A 22,452-nucleotide genomic window follows, 5' to 3' on the forward strand; every position below is an offset into this window, starting at 1 on the left:
GTTTTGCAAGGATTAACCAGTCTTGGGCCACAAATCTGACACCTGAAATCAACAGAGGGTGGTCACTTACATGTGACGCAGTTGTATTTTGCTTGGCCCAACGCTGTTTTGGGCATGAAATATACTGGCAAAGTGGGCACACACACCATATTTTGCCATTTTGAATAAGTAGCTGTAGTTTAGCAAGGGTTAACTAGTCTTGGGCCACAAATTTGACCCCCAAAAACAACAGAGGGTGGTCACTTATATATGACGCAGTTGTATTTTGCCTGGCCCAACGCTGTTTTGAGCATGAAATATACTGGCAAAGTGGGCACACACCATATTTTGCCATTTTGAATAAGTAGCTGTAGTTTAGCAAGGGTTAACTAGTCTTGGGCCACAAATTTGACCCCCAAAAACAACAGAGGGTGGTCACTTACATATGACGCAGTTGTATTTTGCCTGGCCCAACGCTGTTTTGGCCACGAAATACACTGGCAAAGTGGGCACATACACCATATTTTACCATTTTGAATAAGTAGCTGTAGTTTTGCAAGGGTTAACCAGTCTTGGGCCACAAATTTAACACCTGCAATCAACAGAGGGTGGTCACTTACATATGACCCACTTGTATTTTGCTTGGCCCAACGCTGTTTTGGGCATGAAATACACTGGCAAAGTGGGCACACACACCATATTTTACCATTTTGAATAAGTAGCTGTAGTTTTGCAAGGATTAACCAGTCTTGGGCCACAAATCTGACACCTGAAATCAACAGAGGGTGGTCATTTACATGTGACGCAGTTGTATTTTGCTTGGCCCAACGCTGTTTTGGGCATGAAATATACTAGCAAAGTGGGCACACACACCATATTTTGCCATTTTGAATAAGTAGCTGTAGTTTAGCAAGGGTTAACTAGTCTTGGGCCACAAATTTGACCCCCAAAAACAACAGAGGGTGGTCACTTATATATGACGCAGTTGTATTTTGCCTGGCCCAACGCTGTTTTGGGCATGAAATACACTGGCAAAGTGGGCACACACACCATATTTTACCATTTTGAATAAGTAGCTGTAGTTTTTCAAGGGTTAACCAGTCTTGGGCCACAAATCTGACACCTGAAATCAACAGAGGGTGGTCACTTACATGTGACGCAGTTGTATTTTGCTTGGCCCAACGCTGTTTTGGGCATGAAATACACTGGCAAAGTGGGCACACACACCATATTTTGCCATTTTGAATAAGTAGCTGTAGTTTTGCAAGGGTTAACTAGTCTTGGGCCACAAATTTGACCCCTGAAATCAGCAGAGGGTGGTCACTTACATATCACCCACTTGTATTTTGTTTGGCCCAATGCTGTTTTGGGCATGAAATACACTGGCAAAGTGGGCACACACACCATATTTTACCATTTTGAATAAGTAGCTGTAGTTTTGCAAGGGTTAACCAGTCTTGGGCCACAAATCTGACACCTGAAATCAACAGAGGGTGGTCACTTACATGTGTCGCAGTTGTATTTTGCTTGGCCCAACGCTCTTTTGGGCATGAAATATACTGGCAAAGTGGGCACACACACCATATTTTGCCATTTTGAATAAGTAGCTGTAGTTTAGCAAGGGTTAACTAGTCTTGGGCCACAAATTTGACCCCCAAAAACAACAGAGGGTGGTCACTTATATATGACGCAGTTGTATTTTGCCTGGCCCAACGCTGTTTTGAGCATGAAATATACTGGCAAAGTGGGCACACACCATATTTTGCCATTTTGAATAAGTAGCTGTAGTTTAGCAAGGGTTAACCAGTCTTGGGCCACAAATTTAACACCTGCAATCAACAGAGGGTGGTCACTTACATATGACCCACTTGTATTTTGCTTGGCCCAACGCTGTTTTGGGCATGAAATACACTGGCAAAGTGGGCACACACACCATATTTTACCATTTTGAATAAGTAGCTGTAGTTTTGCAAGGATTAACCAGTCTTGGGCCACAAATCTGACACCTGAAATCAACAGAGGGTGGTCATTTACATGTGACGCAGTTGTATTTTGCTTGGCCCAACGCTGTTTTGGGCATGAAATATACTAGCAAAGTGGGCACACACACCATATTTTGCCATTTTGAATAAGTAGCTGTAGTTTAGCAAGGGTTAACTAGTCTTGGGCCACAAATTTGACCCCCAAAAACAACAGAGGGTGGTCACTTATATATGACGCAGTTGTATTTTGCCTGGCCCAACGCTGTTTTGGGCATGAAATACACTGGCAAAGTGGGCACACACACCATATTTTACCATTTTGAATAAGTAGCTGTAGTTTTTCAAGGGTTAACCAGTCTTGGGCCACAAATCTGACACCTGAAATCAACAGAGGGTGGTCACTTACATGTGACGCAGTTGTATTTTGCTTGGCCCAACGCTGTTTTGGGCATGAAATACACTGGCAAAGTGGGCACACACACCATATTTTGCCATTTTGAATAAGTAGCTGTAGTTTTGCAAGGGTTAACTAGTCTTGGGCCACAAATTTGACCCCTGAAATCAGCAGAGGGTGGTCACTTACATATCACCCACTTGTATTTTGTTTGGCCCAATGCTGTTTTGGGCATGAAATACACTGGCAAAGTGGGCACACACACCATATTTTACCATTTTGAATAAGTAGCTGTAGTTTTGCAAGGGTTAACCAGTCTTGGGCCACAAATCTGACACCTGAAATCAACAGAGGGTGGTCACTTACATGTGTCGCAGTTGTATTTTGCTTGGCCCAACGCTCTTTTGGGCATGAAATATACTGGCAAAGTGGGCACACACACCATATTTTGCCATTTTGAATAAGTAGCTGTAGTTTAGCAAGGGTTAACTAGTCTTGGGCCACAAATTTGACCCCCAAAAACAACAGAGGGTGGTCACTTATATATGACGCAGTTGTATTTTGCCTGGCCCAACGCTGTTTTGAGCATGAAATATACTGGCAAAGTGGGCACACACCATATTTTGCCATTTTGAATAAGTAGCTGTAGTTTAGCAAGGGTTAACCAGTCTTGGGCCACAAATTTAACACCTGCAATCAACAGAGGGTGGTCACTTACATATGACCCACTTGTATTTTGCTTGGCCCAACGCTGTTTTGGGCATGAAATACACTGGCAAAGTGGGCACACACACCATATTTTACCATTTTGAATAAGTAGCTGTAGTTTTGCAAGGATTAACCAGTCTTGGGCCACAAATCTGACACCTGAAATCAACAGAGGGTGGTCATTTACATGTGACGCAGTTGTATTTTGCTTGGCCCAACGCTGTTTTGGGCATGAAATATACTAGCAAAGTGGGCACACACACCATATTTTGCCATTTTGAATAAGTAGCTGTAGTTTAGCAAGGGTTAACTAGTCTTGGGCCACAAATTTGACCCCCAAAAACAACAGAGGGTGGTCACTTATATATGACGCAGTTGTATTTTGCCTGGCCCAACGCTGTTTTGGGCATGAAATACACTGGCAAAGTGGGCACACACACCATATTTTACCATTTTGAATAAGTAGCTGTAGTTTTTCAAGGGTTAACCAGTCTTGGGCCACAAATCTGACACCTGAAATCAACAGAGGGTGGTCACTTACATGTGACGCAGTTGTATTTTGCTTGGCCCAACGCTGTTTTGGGCATGAAATACACTGGCAAAGTGGGCACACACACCATATTTTGCCATTTTGAATAAGTAGCTGTAGTTTTGCAAGGGTTAACTAGTCTTGGGCCACAAATTTGACCCCTGAAATCAGCAGAGGGTGGTCACTTACATATCACCCACTTGTATTTTGTTTGGCCCAATGCTGTTTTGGGCATGAAATACACTGGCAAAGTGGGCACACACACCATATTTTACCATTTTGAATAAGTAGCTGTAGTTTTGCAAGGGTTAACCAGTCTTGGGCCACAAATCTGACACCTGAAATCAACAGAGGGTGGTCACTTACATGTGTCGCAGTTGTATTTTGCTTGGCCCAACGCTCTTTTGGGCATGAAATATACTGGCAAAGTGGGCACACACACCATATTTTGCCATTTTGAATAAGTAGCTGTAGTTTAGCAAGGGTTAACTAGTCTTGGGCCACAAATTTGACCCCCAAAAACAACAGAGGGTGGTCACTTATATATGACGCAGTTGTATTTTGCCTGGCCCAACGCTGTTTTGAGCATGAAATATACTGGCAAAGTGGGCACACACCATATTTTGCCATTTTGAATAAGTAGCTGTAGTTTAGCAAGGGTTAACCAGTCTTGGGCCACAAATTTAACACCTGCAATCAACAGAGGGTGGTCACTTACATATGACCCACTTGTATTTTGCTTGGCCCAACGCTGTTTTGGGCATGAAATACACTGGCAAAGTGGGCACACACACCATATTTTACCATTTTGAATAAGTAGCTGTAGTTTTGCAAGGATTAACCAGTCTTGGGCCACAAATCTGACACCTGAAATCAACAGAGGGTGGTCATTTACATGTGACGCAGTTGTATTTTGCTTGGCCCAACGCTGTTTTGGGCATGAAATATACTAGCAAAGTGGGCACACACACCATATTTTGCCATTTTGAATAAGTAGCTGTAGTTTAGCAAGGGTTAACTAGTCTTGGGCCACAAATTTGACCCCCAAAAACAACAGAGGGTGGTCACTTATATATGACGCAGTTGTATTTTGCCTGGCCCAACGCTGTTTTGGGCATGAAATACACTGGCAAAGTGGGCACACACACCATATTTTACCATTTTGAATAAGTAGCTGTAGTTTTTCAAGGGTTAACCAGTCTTGGGCCACAAATCTGACACCTGAAATCAACAGAGGGTGGTCACTTACATGTGACGCAGTTGTATTTTGCTTGGCCCAACGCTGTTTTGGGCATGAAATACACTGGCAAAGTGGGCACACACACCATATTTTGCCATTTTGAATAAGTAGCTGTAGTTTTGCAAGGGTTAACTAGTCTTGGGCCACAAATTTGACCCCTGAAATCAGCAGAGGGTGGTCACTTACATATCACCCACTTGTATTTTGTTTGGCCCAATGCTGTTTTGGGCATGAAATACACTGGCAAAGTGGGCACACACACCATATTTTACCATTTTGAATAAGTAGCTGTAGTTTTGCAAGGGTTAACCAGTCTTGGGCCACAAATCTGACACCTGAAATCAACAGAGGGTGGTCACTTACATGTGTCGCAGTTGTATTTTGCTTGGCCCAACGCTCTTTTGGGCATGAAATATACTGGCAAAGTGGGCACACACACCATATTTTGCCATTTTGAATAAGTAGCTGTAGTTTAGCAAGGGTTAACTAGTCTTGGGCCACAAATTTGACCCCCAAAAACAACAGAGGGTGGTCACTTATATATGACGCAGTTGTATTTTGCCTGGCCCAACGCTGTTTTGAGCATGAAATATACTGGCAAAGTGGGCACACACCATATTTTGCCATTTTGAATAAGTAGCTGTAGTTTAGCAAGGGTTAACCAGTCTTGGGCCACAAATTTAACACCTGCAATCAACAGAGGGTGGTCACTTACATATGACCCACTTGTATTTTGCTTGGCCCAACGCTGTTTTGGGCATGAAATACACTGGCAAAGTGGGCACACACACCATATTTTACCATTTTGAATAAGTAGCTGTAGTTTTGCAAGGATTAACCAGTCTTGGGCCACAAATCTGACACCTGAAATCAACAGAGGGTGGTCATTTACATGTGACGCAGTTGTATTTTGCTTGGCCCAACGCTGTTTTGGGCATGAAATATACTAGCAAAGTGGGCACACACACCATATTTTGCCATTTTGAATAAGTAGCTGTAGTTTAGCAAGGGTTAACTAGTCTTGGGCCACAAATTTGACCCCCAAAAACAACAGAGGGTGGTCACTTATATATGACGCAGTTGTATTTTGCCTGGCCCAACGCTGTTTTGGGCATGAAATACACTGGCAAAGTGGGCACACACACCATATTTTACCATTTTGAATAAGTAGCTGTAGTTTTTCAAGGGTTAACCAGTCTTGGGCCACAAATCTGACACCTGAAATCAACAGAGGGTGGTCACTTACATGTGACGCAGTTGTATTTTGCTTGGCCCAACGCTGTTTTGGGCATGAAATACACTGGCAAAGTGGGCACACACACCATATTTTGCCATTTTGAATAAGTAGCTGTAGTTTTGCAAGGGTTAACTAGTCTTGGGCCACAAATTTGACCCCTGAAATCAGCAGAGGGTGGTCACTTACATATCACCCACTTGTATTTTGTTTGGCCCAATGCTGTTTTGGGCATGAAATACACTGGCAAAGTGGGCACACACACCATATTTTACCATTTTGAATAAGTAGCTGTAGTTTTGCAAGGGTTAACCAGTCTTGGGCCACAAATCTGACACCTGAAATCAACAGAGGGTGGTCACTTACATGTGTCGCAGTTGTATTTTGCTTGGCCCAACGCTCTTTTGGGCATGAAATATACTGGCAAAGTGGGCACACACACCATATTTTGCCATTTTGAATAAGTAGCTGTAGTTTAGCAAGGGTTAACTAGTCTTGGGCCACAAATTTGACCCCCAAAAACAACAGAGGGTGGTCACTTATATATGACGCAGTTGTATTTTGCCTGGCCCAACGCTGTTTTGAGCATGAAATATACTGGCAAAGTGGGCACACACCATATTTTGCCATTTTGAATAAGTAGCTGTAGTTTAGCAAGGGTTAACTAGTCTTGGGCCACAAATTTGACCCCCAAAAACAACAGAGGGTGGTCACTTACATATGACGCAGTTGTATTTTGCTTGGCCCAACGCTGTTTTGGGCATGAAATACACTGGCAAAGTGGGCACACACACCATATTTTGCCATTTTCAATAAGTAGCTGTAGTTTTGCAAGGGTTAACTAGTCTTGGGCCACAAATTTGACACCTGAAATCAACAAAGGGTGGTCAGTTACATATGACCCACTTGTATTTTGCTTGGCCCAACGCTGTTTTGGGCATGAAATACACTGGCAAAGTGGGCACACACACCATATTTTGCCATTTTGAATAAGTAGCTGTAGTTTAGCAAGGGTTAACTAGTCTTGGGCCACAAATTTGACCCCCAAAAACAACAGAGGGTGGTCACTTACATATGACGCAGTTGTATTTTGCTTGGCCCAACGCTGTTTTGAGCATGAAATATACTGGCAAAGTGGGCACACACCATATTTTGCCATTTTGAATAAGTAGCTGTAGTTTAGCAAGGGTTAACTAGTCTTGGGCCACAAATTTGACCCCCAAAAACAACAGAGGGTGGTCACTTACATATGACGCAGTTGTATTTTGCTTGGCCCAACGCTGTTTTGGGCATGAAATACACTGGCAAAGTGGGCACACACACCATATTTTGCCATTTTCAATAAGTAGCTGTAGTTTTGCAAGGGTTAACTAGTCTTGGGCCACAAATTTGACACCTGAAATCAACAAAGGGTGGTCAGTTACATATGACCCACTTGTATTTTGCTTGGCCCAACGCTGTTTTGGGCATGAAATACACTGGCAAAGTGGGCACACACAGCATATTTTGCCATTTTGAATAAGTAGCTGTAGTTTTGCAAGGGTTAACTAGTCTTGGGCCACAAATTTGACCCCTGAAATCAGCAGAGGGTGGTCACTTACATATCACCCACTTGTATTTTGTTTGGCCCAACGCTGTTTTGGGCATGAAATACACTGGCAAAATGGGCACACACACCATATTTTGCCATTTTGAATAAGTAGCTGTAGTTTTGCAAGGGTTAACTAGTCTTGGGCCACAAATTTTACCCCTGAAATCAACAGAGAGTGGTCACTTACATATCACCCACTTGTATTTTGCTTGGCCCAATGCTGTTTTGGGCATGAAATACACTGGCAAAGTGGGCATAAACACCATTTTATAAATTGCTATTTTGAATAAGTAGCTGTAGTTTTGCAAGGGTTAACTAGTCTTGGGCCACAAATTTGACACCTGGAATCAGGAGCCTATCAATACAGTCTCTGCGTATAAAGCTTTTCTTAAATTCTGCAAAGTAGTGTCTGCGGGCCTAGGGGGTAATTCAGACTGCATCACTGCAGCAGCAGCGATCGCCGTCTGAATTACTTTGTGGAGTGCGCAATCCGGGAGCCCAGTGAGATTCTATCAGCATCTCAGGGCTTCGATCGCCTCTGCCTGATTGACAGGCAGAGGCGGTCATGTGGCGGGAAGGGGCATGCCACCGGCTTTAGAACCACGGTCCGGACAACGGAGGCCTGTCTGGACCGTTGGGGGGTGGCCCGAGGCAGCTGCGTGGTGTTACACACAGACTCTGCGACCCAGGATGTGGCGAGTAGCGGACTGCCAGCGTGCAGGAGCTTCGTTTGCAGGGAGTTACTCATCAGGTACAAAATCATCGACACCGTGCAATGGTTTTGTACCTGTGCGAGGGGGATGGGGGGGGCTAGGGCCAGTCATGCAGGGCGGACCAGCCCTGTGCTGGGCATCCACCCGCATGTCAGAGTACATGATTGTAGATGTGCTACATTTAGCACATCTGTGATAAGATCTTGTCTGGGGACTGTTTCCTCAGACATTCAGTGAATGATGCTGCCCTGTGGCAAATTCGCGCATGCACCTACGCAGTGGCGGAACAAGACCATGGTGGGCCGAGGTGCAACAAAATGCGTTGCCCCAGCCCGCCCAAGATCCAAAACGTGTGTCAAAAAATAGGGCATGGTCTCATTGAAAAGGGGTGTGGGCACACAATAGTACCACCAATTCAAATTATGCCACACAGTAGTGCAACCTCATTACATTACACTGATTTACATTACATTACACTGAACAGTAGTATATACATTACGCTACACAGTACTGCTCCTGAAACACGTTATGCCACACAGTATTGCTTCTTATACGCATTACGCCACATAGTAGAGCTCCTTCTACACGTTACGCCACACAGTAGTGCTCCTGAAACACGTTATGCCACACAGTACTGCTTCTTATACGCATTACGCCACATAGTAGAGCTCCTTCTACACGTTACGCTACACAGTAGTGCTCCTGAAACACGTTATGCCACACAGTACTGCTTCTTATACGCATTACGCCACATAGTAGAGCTCCTTCTACACGTTACGCCACACAGTAGTTCTTATACACATTACAACACACAGTAGTGCCTCTTATACATGTTACGCCACACAGTAGTATCTTAATATACGTTATACCACACAGTAGTATCTTAATATACTTTATACCACACAGTAGTGCTCCTGATACACGTTACTCCACCCAGTACTGTTCCTTATACATGTTACGCAACACAGTAGAGCTCCTTATACACGTTACAACACACTGTAATGGTCCTTATACACTTTACGCCACACAATAGTGCTCCTTATACACGTTACGCCACACAGTGGTGCTTCTTATAGACGTTACACCACACAGTAATACCCCTTATACATGTTAAGCCACACAGTAGAGCTCCTTATACACATTACGCCACACAGTAGAGCTCCTTTTACACATAACGCCAATATAGTAGGCACTACGGTAAAGTTTTAGGGTTAGGCTGCTGGGGGGGGGGGTGAGGCACTGGGGTGGTGGCTAGGGTTAGGCTGTGGGGAGGGGTAAAGGTTAAGGTTAGCTACTAGGGAAAGGTTTAGGGATTAGGGATAATGGGGAAAATACTCACCAGAACACTGCTGAGACATCGCCAATGCAATGTGATCCAGAAAAAGGCACTGCTGTCACCGGTATAAAGTACGAAACTGCTATATCACAAGGGACTGTTTGTTGACAGTTCTTTATGTCGACATAATGAATATCAATATGATAACTGTCGGCCAATTGTATCCAACTCCCACAAAAACTCAGAAGACTTCTCACTGTATAAAAATGGGACAATTCCTTTGTACAAGGATACACAAGGCCCATGGAGACAGATGTCCACACTATGCATCATGCAGCCAGCAGCAGCACATGCACCCTGGGTGACAACACATGACCCTGTGCCTGGCTGCCTTAGTGGGGTCACTCTATGCTGTGCTGTATGTTATATGTCACTGCACAGTCACCATTACTATTTGCAGAGAGACCACCGCCTCCCAATCTCCGCCCCCTCAATGTAGGCTCCGCCTCTTCGAGGTCCGCGATTCTGAGTTTGCAGGATGAAATGTACAATTAGAAAAATGTATAATAAAATAAAAATAAATAAACACACAGCTGCCTTACCGCCTTTACAAGGAATGCTGCTGCACTAACTCTACAGTTTAGCCGCATGGTCACGTGATGCTCCGGCTCCGGTAGCAAAAAGAAACAGCTGGGCTGCCCGTGAATGAGAGGGGAAGATGGCCCCTTCTCCTTCTCCAGACTCCTCCACTGCATCCTCCTCCCCCTCTGGCCAGACTGCAGCTCAGCCTCATTCTGTTAAGGGGAAGCGGCGGCTTGCAGCGCGCCGGCAGGTGGCATGTAATGAGTCAGTCTCACTCATTGTAGTGCCTCCGGCTGTGGGCCCCTTCATCGTGGAGGGGCCCTGCCGGTTGCACCGCTGCAAGTTCCACCCCTGAACCTACGATAATAGCCCACCAGACCAAAGAATATCCTGAGTTGCGACATACATTTTAGCTTAGGCCATGTGAAGACTGCTTCCACCTTGCCAGGTTGAGGTTTAACTTACCCTTGGCATACAATATACCCCAGATACTTTGCCTCCACAGATATGATGGCACACTTCTCCAGGTTAGCTGTGAACCCTTGTGCCTGTAGAGACTGTAACACTGCATCCACCTTTGGAAGGTGCGACTGGAACAAACCCACTGTGGTAGAGAAGGCTGTTGTTGCTTTTTCCATCAGAGGAATTTGCCAGTACCCCTTCAGTAAATCTAGCGTAGTTAGATACAGGCTTATTGCTAAGTTCATCAACCCGGGGCATAGGATAGGAATCAAACCGAGGAACTTTATTTAACTTTCTGAAGTCATTACAGAATCTCAAAGCTCCAAAAAGCTTGGGCTCTAAAAAAAAAATGGGATTATTCCATTCACTGTTTGACTACTCTGTGACCCCCAAGCGCCGCATCACTTCCAGTTCCCGTTTTACTGCTGCCTGTTGGGCCTCAGATATACAATATTGCCTTTGTTTTATCACCCCCCTGGGTGGAGTAACATTGTCATGCTGTATGATTTGAGTTTTCCCCAGGAGGGCAGAGAACACAACCTGGTACTGTGCTACTAAGTTTACCACTTCTTGTTTCTGGCTAGGACTCAGTTACTTCAGTAGGCACCTGACATTCTGGGGTTTTCATGGCCACTAAAGAGGGATGACTGGCACTTTCCAAGGCTTCAACAAATTCACATGGTAGACTTTTACCTCTTTCCTTCTACCTTCCTGCCGTACCTAGACACAAGTATCAGTACCTTGTTGCCCCTATTGAGAGTCCGGTTGACAGCAGTAACGCCATGACTGCGTTTTTGATCCTGTTGAGCTCTTGCCATATGCTTGGTCAGAAGTGGCGCAATTTGCCTTAGACAGCCATATAATTGGGACACAAACTGAACGATGTTAGGCTCTTGGGACGGGATCAGTACTAAATCCCGCAGGATGGGATCCCGGCGGTCGAAATACTGACGCCGGAATTTCGACCACACAATCCCGACAGGGGTGGCGAGCAGAACGCAGCCCATTGTGGGCTCGCTTTGCTCGCCACGCTGCAGGCACGGTGCTTTGCTATGCTCAGCACACTTTTATATTCTCCCTCTATGGGTGTCGTGGACACCCACGGAGGCAGAATATGTCGGGATTGTGCCGGTCGGGGTTCCGGCGTCAGTATTTCAACCGCCGGGATTCCGTCCGGCGGGATCTTAACCGCATCCCCTTGGGACAATTGCTGCTCCCACCCATCTTTTAATAGATCTAGTATCCCTCTGCGTTGTCTACCATAGAGGAGTTTGAAGGGTCTAAACCCCATACAGTCTCTATATAAAGTCTCTATATAAATAAAGGATAATAATAATAATAATAATAATAAAAAAAGAGGCTTGGGGTACCTCTCAAACTGCCAACATTAGCTAAGGTAAGAGTAGGTCCTAATCTCGCTTCTCCTGTGACACTGCCCTTTTCATCATCTGCATAAGGGTTCTGTTAAAGCATTCAACCAAGCCGTCTGTCTGCGGGTTGTAAACCGAAATGGTAATTCTATCCACCTTTAACAGGCGACACAGGTATTTCATTAATTTAGACACAAAAGGGGTACCTTAGTCGGTCAGGACCTCTATTGGTATTCCTAGACGGGTATACAGCATCAAGAACTCCTGGACAATAGTGCTAGATTTCATGTTACATAGTGGTATGGCCTCCGGGTACCCGGTGGAGTAGTCCACCGTCACCAATATATACTGATGCCCATGATCCGATTTTTCTACTGGCCCTATCAGATCTATAAAAATTGGCTCAATAGGCATGGAAATTATAGTCAGGAAAACCAAGGTCGCCCTAAATTCTGTCTGGGGTGCATTCTTTTAGTACACTGGGCATTCCTGACAATATTCTTTTACTGCAGCATGAATGCCTGGCCAGGAGAAACATAGCTGGAGAGTTTTCCTCTCCCCTAAATGGCCACCCCATAAATGCATGTGAGCCGCCCTCAGTACCAGCTGCTCGTGTTTTCGGGGAATCAGCAACTGGTCTACCCTTTTACCTTGCAAATAAGTTACAAGGTAAAAAAAAATGTTTTTCACATAAAGTAAGGTACACCTTCAGGTGGTAAAGCAGAGTTTACCTTACCATTTACCACTACCACATTTTAAAAAGTATTAGACAAGTTGCCATCGTTATGTTGATCTCGCCTAAAGTCCTGCAAAGACACTCTTTCGCAAATGGGGGACTAATGTGTCTCAATCTCACTGGCAAGAGAGGGGTTTACAGTCATACAACCTTGGCTTCCAGTAGATCTTGGCCCCTGCGACAGCTTAACATTTGTCTGTCTGCCAATGTCATGCCAGGTAACAAACTCCTGCAACAGTGGGAAGTCCTGGCCCAGGATTAGTGGATAAAGAGGTTTGGAAGCTACTGTGACTACCATTTTTACTGGTCTTACTTTAATCACCACCGGCAGGTGCACTCATGGGCATTCTTCTATGTCACCAAGTATACATAGCATCTTTACCAGAAGCACAACCTGGCCAGACCCGGGAAGAACCAGGTTAGCAGAGATGATAGACAATTCATTGCCAGTATCAACCAAGGCCCAGATATCCCAGCCTTCAATCTGTACCATCAGATGAAATGGTAGTTTCAGCTGGGGAAATAATTCCAGGTGCCATACTGAATACAGGTTGTACTGTTTTCCCTGAGCTGCAATCCACTAGCTCACCCTGCTTTAGGAAGTACCGCTGTGCATGACTGGGCTCTCTGCACTCAAAACATATGACTGGAGACGGGCTGTTTGGTTTAACAATGGGGATCTGGGTATTGGGCTTATGTACTGGCTGTAACCCTTGCTTGGCTTTATTAAAATTTCCCAGGGTCAGGTACCTCTCAATCACCACTGCTAGCTCCTCAATTGTCTGGGGTCAGCCTGCAAAGGCCCAGTGTTTTACACCACGGTCTGATACCCGTATAGCCTGGTCTAGAGCCATCACTTCCACTACCCACTGAGAAGAGTTTTTATCTGTAACCAGGTTTTACTCAGTTTGGCCAATTATGCCAGTTTGACCACTGGAGGCTCAGATGGGTTCAGCTGCAACTCATAATATTCTTGGGCTTTGCTGGGACCCGTCACCCCAATCCTGCTGAGTATAGCTTCCTTCAAGCAAGGATAAGAGCTGACTTCAGACAACTTTAACGCAACATAGACTCTCTATGACTCCCCTGTGCGATAAGGAGCTAATCTAACCCTTGATTTCTGGTATCAAATATGTCGCCCAAGACTAGTTAACCCTTGCAAAACTACAGCTACATATTCAAAATGGTAAATCATAATATGGTGGTTGTGCCTACTTTCCCAGCGTAATTCATTCACAAATCAATGTTGGGCCAAGCAGAATACAAGTGGGTGATATGTAAGTGACCACATTCTGTTGATTGTGTCCCAAGACTAGTTAACTCTTGCAAAACTATAGCTACTTATTCAAAATGGTAAAATATGGTGTGTGGGCACACTTTGCCAGTGTATTTCATGCCCAAAACAGCGTTGGGCCAAGCAAAATACAAGTGGGTCATATGTAAGTGACTACGCTTTGTTGATTTCAGGTGTCAAATTTGTGGCCCAAGACTAATTAACCCTTGCAAAACTACAGCTACTTATTCAAAATGGCAATTTATAAAATGGTGTTTGTGCCCACTTTGCCAGTGTACTTCATGCCCAAAACCGCATTGGGCCAAGCAAAATACAAGTGGGTCATATTTAAGTGACCACCCTCTGTTGATTTCAGGTGTCAAATTTGTGGCCCAAGACTGGTTAACCCTTGCAAAACTACAGCTACTTATTCAAAATGGAAAATATGGTGTGTGTGCCCACTATGCCATAGTATTTCATGCCCAAAACAGCGTTGGGCCAGGCAAAATACAAGTGGGTCACATGCAAGTGACCACTCTCTGTTGATTTCAGGGGTCAAATTTGTGGCCCAAGACTAATTAACCCTTGCAAAACTACAGCTACTTATTCAAAATGGCAATTTATAAAATGGTGTTTGTGCCCACTTTGCCAGTGTATTTCATGCCCAAAACCGCATTGGGCCAAGCAAAATACAAGTGGGTCATATGTAACTGACCACCCTCTGTTGATTTCAGGTGTCAAATTTGTGGCCCAAGACTGGTTAACCCTTGCAAAACCACAGCTACTTATTCAAAATGGAAAATATGGTGTGTGTGCCCACTATGCCAGTGTATTTCATGCCCAAAACAGCGTTGGGCCAGGCAAAATACAAGTGGGTCACATGCAAGTTACCACTCTCTGTTGATTTCAGGGGTCAAATTTGTGGCCCAAGACTGGTTAACCCTTGCAAAACTACAGCTACTTATTCAAAATGGAAAATAGGGTGTGTGTGCCCGCTTTGCCAGTGTATTTCATGCCCAAAACAGTGTTGGGCCAAACAAAATACAAGTGGGTCATATGTAACTGACCACCCTCTGTTGATTTCAGGTGTCAAATTTGTGGCCCAAGACTGGTTAACCCTTGCAAAACTACAGCTACTTATTCAAAATGGAAAATATGGTGTGTGTGCCCACTATGCCAGTGTATTTCATGCCCAAAACAGCGTTGGGCCAGGCAAAATACAAGTGGGTCACATGCAAGTGACCACTCTCTGTTGATTTCAGGGGTCAAATTTGTGGCCCAAGACTAGTTAACCCTTGCAAAACTACAGCTACTTATTCAAAATGGCAATTTATAAAATGGTGTGTGTGCCCACTTTGCCAGTGTATTTCATGCCCAAAACAGCGTTGGGCCAAGCAAAATACAAGTGGGTCATATGTAAGTGACCACCCTCTGTTGATTTCAGGTGTCAAATTTGTGGCCCAAGACTAGTTAACCCTTGCAAAACTACAGCTACTTATTCAAAATAGCAAAACATGGTGTGTGTGCCCACTTTGCCAGTGTATTTCATGCCCAAAACAGCGTTGGGCCAAGCAAAATACAAGTGGGTCATATGTAAGTGACCACCCTCTGTTGATTTCAGGTGTCAGATTTGTGGCCCAAGACTGGTTAACCCTTGCAAAACTACAGCTACTTATTCAAAATGGCAAAACATGGTGTGTGTGCCCACTTTGCCAGTGTATTTCATGCCCAAAACAGCGTTGGGCCAAGCAAAATACAAGTGGGTCATATGTAAGTGACCACCCTCTGTTGATTTCAGGTGTCAGATTTGTGGCCCAAGACTGGTTAACCCTTGCAAAACTACAGCTACTTATTCAAAATGGTAAAATATGTTGTGTGTGCCCACTTTGCCAGTGTATTTCATGCCCAAAACAGCGTTGGGCCAAGCAAAATACAACTGCGTCATATGTAACTGACCACCCTCTGTTGATTTCAGGTGTCAAATTTGTGGCCCAAGACTGGTTAACCCTTGCAAAACTACAGCTACTTATTCAAAATGGAAAATATGGTGTGTGTGCCCACTTTGCCAGTGTATTTCATGCCCAAAACAGCGTTGGGCCAGGCAAGATACAAGTGGGTCACATGCAAGTGACCACTCTCTGTTGATTTCAGGGGTCAAATTTGTGGCCCAAGACTAGTTAACCCTTGCAAAACTACAGCTACTTATTCAAAATGGTAAAATATGTTGTGTGTGCCCACTTTGCCAGTGTATTTCATGCCCAAAACAGCGTTGGGACAAGCAAAATACAAGTGGGTCATATGTAAGTGACCACCCTCTGTTGATTTCAGGTGTCAAATTTGTGGCCCAAGACTAGTTAACCCTTGCAAAACTACAGCTACTTATTCAAAATGGTAAAATATGTTGTGTGTGCCCACTTTGCCAGTGTATTTCATGCCCAAAACAGCGTTGGGACAAGCAAAATACAAGTGGGTCATATGTAACTGACCACCCTCTGTTGATTTCAGGTGTCAAATTTGTGGCCCAAGACTAGTTAACCCTTGCAAAACTACAGCTACTTATTCAAAATAGCAAAACATGGTGTGTGTGCCCACTTTGCCAGTGTATTTCATGCCCAAAACAGCGTTGGGCCAAGCAAAATACAAGTGGGTCATATGTAAGTGACCACCCTCTGTTGATTTCAGGTGTCAGATTTGTGGCCCAAGACTGGTTAACCCTTGCAAAACTACAGCTACTTATTCAAAATGGCAAAACATGGTGTGTGTGCCCACTTTGCCAGTGTATTTCATGCCCAAAACAGCGTTGGGCCAAGCAAAATACAAGTGGGTCATATGTAAGTGACCACCCTCTGTTGATTTCAGGTGTCAGATTTGTGGCCCAAGACTGGTTAACCCTTGCAAAACTACAGCTACTTATTCAAAATGGTAAAATATGTTGTGTGTGCCCACTTTGCCAGTGTATTTCATGACCAAAACAGCGTTGGGCCAAGCAAAATACAACTGCGTCATATGTAAGTGACCACCCTCTGTTGATTTCAGGTGTCAAATTTGTGGCCCAAGACTGGTTAACCCTTGCAAAACTACAGCTACTTATTCAAAATGGAAAATATGGTGTGTGTGCCCACTTTGCCAGTGTATTTCATGCCCAAAACAGCGTTGGGCCAGGCAAAATACATGTGGGTCACATGCAAGTGACCACTCTCTGTTGATTTCAGGGGTCAAATTTGTGGCCCAAGACTAGTTAACCCTTGCAAAACTACAGCTACTTATTCAAAATGGTAAAATATGTTGTGTGTGCCCACTTTGCCAGTGTATTTCATGCCCAAAACAGCGTTGGGACAAGCAAAATACAAGTGGGTCATATGTAAGTGACCACCCTCTGTTGATTTCAGGTGTCAGATTTGTGGCCCAAGACTGGTTAACCCTTGCAAAACTACAGCTACTTATTCAAAATGGTAAAATATGTTGTGTGTGCCCACTTTGCCAGTGTATTTCATGCCCAAAACAGCGTTGGGCCAAGCAAAATACAACTGCGTCATATGTAACTGACCACCCTCTGTTGATTTCAGGTGTCAAATTTGTGGCCCAAGACTGGTTAACCCTTGCAAAACTACAGCTACTTATTCAAAATGGAAAATATGGTGTGTGTGCCCACTTTGCCAGTGTATTTCATGCCCAAAACAGCGTTGGGCCAGGCAAAATACAAGTGGGTCACATGCAAGTGACCACTCTCTGTTGATTTCAGGGGTCAAATTTGTGGCCCAAGACTAGTTAACCCTTGCAAAACTACAGCTACTTATTCAAAATGGCAATTTATAAAATGGTGTGTGTGCCCACTTTGCCAGTGTATTTCATGCCCAAAACAGCGTTGGGCCAGGCAAAATACAAGTGGGTCATATGTAAGTGACCACCCTCTGTTGATTTCAGGTGTCAAATTTGTGGCCCAAGACTAGTTAACCCTTGCAAAACTACAGCTACTTATTCAAAATAGCAAAACATGGTGTGTGTGCCCACTTTGCCAGTGTATTTCATGCCCAAAACAGCGTTGGGCCAAGCAAAATACAAGTGGGTCATATGTAACTGACCACCCTCTGTTGATTTCAGGTGTCAAATTTGTGGCCCAAGACTGGTTAACCCTTGCAAAACTACAGCTACTTATTCAAAATAGCAAAACATGGTGTGTGTGCCCACTTTGCCAGTGTATTTCATGCCCAAAACAGCGTTGGGCCAAGCAAAATACAAGTGGGTCATATGTAAGTGACCACCCTCTGTTGATTTCAGGTGTCAAATTTGTGGCCCAAGACTAGTTAACCCTTGCAAAACTACAGCTACTTATTCAAAATAGCAAAACATGATGTGTGTGCCCACTTTGCCAGTGTATTCATGCCCAAAACAGCGTTGGGCCAAGCAAAATACAAGTGGGTCACATGCAAGTGACCACCCTCTGTTGTTTTTGGGGGTCAAATTTGTGGCCCAAGACTAGTTAACCCTTGCTAAACTACAGCTACTTATTCAAACTGGCAAAATATGGTGTGTGTGCCTACTTTGCCAGTGTATTTCATGCCCAAAACAGCGTTGGGCCAAGCAAAATACAACTGCGTCATATGTAAGTGACCACCCTCTGTTGATTTCAGGTGTCAGATTTGTGGCCCAAGACTGGTTAACCCTTGCAAAACTACAGCTACTTATTCAAAATGGTAAAATATGTTGTGTGTGCCCACTTTGCCAGTGTATTTCATGCTCAAAACAGCGTTGGGCCAAGCAAAATACAAGTGGGTCATATGTAACTGACCACCCTCTGTTGATTTCAGGTGTCAGATTTGTGGCCCAAGACTGGTTAACCCTTGCAAAACTACAGCTACTTATTCAAAATGGTAAAATATGTTGTGTGTGCCCACTTTGCCAGTGTATTTCATGCCCAAAACAGCGTTGGGCCAAGCAAAATACAAGTGGGTCATATGTAAGTGACCACCCTCTGTTGATTTCAGGTGTCAAATTTGTGGCCCAAGACTGGTTAATCCTTGCAAAACTACAGCTACTTATTCAAAATGTCAAAATATGTTGTGTGTGCCCACTTTGCCAGTGTATTTCATGCCCAAAACAGCGTTGGGCCAGGCAAAATACAAGTGGGTCATATGTAAGGGAACCTACTCTGTTGATTTCCGGTGTCAAATTTGTTACCCAAGACTCATTAACCCTTGCAAAACTGAATGATCTGAATAAGAAGCTGGAGTTCGAATAAGAAGTGAATAAGAAGCTAGAGCTTGAATAAGAAGTGAATAAGAAGCTGGCCGAATAAGAAGCTAACTTCAGCATCGTCCCTGTGTGCACATATATATGTAAATTTACAGAGTGCATTGCCGGATACACGTTACACACACACACACATATATATTTCTATATATGTTATGTATATGTATGTACGTATATATATATTATATATATATATATATATATATATATATATAAAAATCTCAGTGCCTCCCCAGCCAGTGACCTCAACGCACGCCACTGCAAACTACCCTAGGATACCCAGGATAGAACGGGAGACTATCGAAGCTCATGACTCTATGATTATAGAAATATAGAACAATTATGGGTTTCATGAAAGGGTAGCCAGTAGAAAGACCTGTTCTACAAGGAAACAAATTGTGGTATTAATCATATCTTTATACCAGGGTATTCTAGAAGACAACATTTGGCCACCTGCCATCAATTGAAGCTTGGCTGATATTGAACCATGCAACAGCACAACGAAAGTAAGCACACTAGCAAATTACAGCTCATTGTATGTAATCTGTTTCTTAATTTCTCAAACACCTATTATATATCTTAGAAGAATAACTCTTTGGGCTACATTTGAAAGTATGTTTTTGTGTGGGGTTTATATGCAATTTTCAACCCTAAATCAGAAGATTTACTATTTTGCAGGTTGGATGTCCAGAAAAATAATTGGGCCGCTGAATCTAGAGAAGCCTAACCCATTGCTGAACAACATTGGGCCCCTCATAGTACCAATGGGCAGAGAGTTCTAGGTATCTAAGAATGTAAACCAATAGTGTCTGCTGTGGTGGCACAAAAAGGGCCAGCGTACAATGGTGTACAGGAGGAGCACAGTGGACACTACAGGTATTGCAGCCCTTTGTGTAAAGAATAAATAATTGTTACTCTTTTGTGTAAATAATTGTGACCATTTTTGTAAATAATAAATGTGAATGGACAAGACCAGCATCATTCCATTTTCATAAAGAAGACTCAGTGGCCAAGTGAGATAGTAAAGGGGCTCTAGTTTCCCCTCTAAGGGTATATGTAAAAGGAAGGTCTCTTTAGAGCATGTGGGATGAGAGAAAATGAGAATGTAATGTACAATATTTAGAGTATAGTACAAATGTACAAACTGAAATAGCTGGAAATTGACTCCATTTGAGTATGCACATTTGAACTACCCTGCACAGTGTATACTATAATCTTCTTCTTTTTTTTTTTTTGCCCATCCCACATGCACCAATGTAATTTCCCTTTGTTAAATCTCCTATATAATAGCCCAGATCTGTCACTCTGTGACTGTGTGGATAATGCTGGTCGTGGCTAGGAGCTCTCATTGGGTTAGCAGCAGGTCTGTCACACCCAGTCCACAGCTGATTGGGCGAGAAATGCCTTCCCTCACAGGTTACATCCAATGGGAGGCTCTGCCCTTTGGCTGCCGTGTGTTCCCAGAGCAGGATTAACAATGGGGCTGATGGAGCTGCAGCTCCAGGTCCACACCCCAAAATAGGCACACTGCATCTGCAGCAACATACCCTCCATCAATTTACACATAAAAATCGTTATAATTTTGAAAATGGGGCGTGGCCACGGGTACAGTGGCGTGGCCACGAACCCTTTTCCTATACTTTCAATGGAAGTTTGGGCAGCCAAAAATCGGTACAGACCATAAAAAATAGGTACTGTACCTGCCAAAAAGGTACAGTTGGAGGGTATGCCACTGCATCTGCTGCAAGTCTCTGCGCTGTAGATAGGGAGGGAAAAAAATCCTTTTACTGCAGCGTCCTATGTCCTGCTGCCAGTCCGCCTGCCCCCTGCCTTACCTCCGGCGGGTGCTCCCACGGGTTACCATCCCGCTGGTTGGCGCGGCTGCAGGGAGCTGCTGCCGGCGGGTCCTCCTGGATGGATGTGCGGCTGCCAAGGGCCGGGGGCCGAGGGTCTGGAGAGCCAGGCGCTGCGGAGGGGATCGCTGCGGTAAGGTCCTCTAGTGGTGACACAGTATAGTGTGTCAGAGACAGAAGCTGGCTAAAGCTGTGTGCTAACAGCTAAGTATGTCCCCTGTGCTGGGGGCAGTCATGTTGGAGACCAGAGTATTACCAATGAAGTTCCCAACCTGTGTCGAGCCAATCCTGCGTGTTCTCCCCTTACAAAAGGGGGCTGGCTCAGAGGGAGAGTGCCAGTGCGTCAAGTTACCTCCTTGTGAAAGGTTCTCCAGCTCTGTGCTCCCAGGTTACTTCTGGTTCCCTGGTCCTGGTCCCTCTCATCCATCGGTTACCTAAACGCTGCTGCAGTCCTGCTGTCTAAGTCTGTTGCCACTCATGGAAGTGCTCACGGGGTCCCAGGTCATAGAGGAGCTCCTGGTGCTAACGGCGGTTCCCGCAGATGTCTTCATTTCTTCAAAGTCCAAGTTCTTCAACCTCGTCTTTCAATCACAAACCACAGTCTTCATTTCTTCGAAGTCCAAGTTCTTCAGCCTCGTCTTTCAATCACAAACCACAGTCTTCATCTCTTCAAAGTCCAAGTTCTTCAGCCTCGCCTTTCAATCACAAACCACGTCTTCATTTCTTCAAAGTCCAAATACTTCAGCCTCGTCTTTTAATCATAAAACACAGTCTTCATTTCTTCTTTACCGGAGTTCTTCAGCTTCACTCTTCAAGTCATTTAACCATAGACTCTTCTTCTTCTTCCAGTTTCTTCTTTTTTTTCCAATATTCGTGTACAGCCTGATTATTCATTAAAACTGCAGTTATCTTCCTACGAAGTCCTCCTTCTTCTTTACGCCCTCCGGCCCACGTTAACACTTAGTTTGGCTTCCACCCCTTGAGGAGGAATTACATTCAGCCACCTCGTTTACTCTCCTCACGGGTGGTCTTCAGTATGCCGGCTGTCGGGATCCCGGCGCACAGTATACCGGCGCCGGGATCCCGACAGCCGGCATACCGACACTTATTCTCCCTCGTGGGGGTCCACGACCCCCATGGAGGGAGAATAAAATAGCGTGGCGCACATAGCATGCCACCGTGCCCGCAGCGTGGCGAGCGCAGCGAGACCGCAAGGGGCTCATTTGCGCTTGCCACACTGTCGGTATGCTGGCGGTCGGCCTCCCGGCTCCGGTATGCTG

General features: G+C 44.6%; 1 long non-coding RNA gene across 2 annotated transcripts in view; it reads left to right on the forward strand.

Annotated features, from left to right (window-relative positions):
- The window catches only part of LOC134911720 (uncharacterized), a 154,611-nt gene extending 134,322 nt beyond the window's left edge, over positions 1 to 20,289 (forward strand). For both annotated transcript variants that reach the window (XR_010176794.1, XR_010176793.1), the window contains 2 exons: positions 19,745 to 19,825; positions 19,998 to 20,289. This is a non-coding gene — a long non-coding RNA (uncharacterized LOC134911720). The remainder of the gene's footprint in view (positions 1 to 19,744; positions 19,826 to 19,997) is intronic.
- Positions 20,290 to 22,452: the final 2,163 nt, after the last annotated feature.

This window comes from Pseudophryne corroboree, chromosome 4 (genome assembly GCF_028390025.1).
Source record: "Pseudophryne corroboree isolate aPseCor3 chromosome 4, aPseCor3.hap2, whole genome shotgun sequence".
Classification (NCBI taxonomy): Eukaryota; Metazoa; Chordata; class Amphibia; order Anura; family Myobatrachidae; genus Pseudophryne; species Pseudophryne corroboree.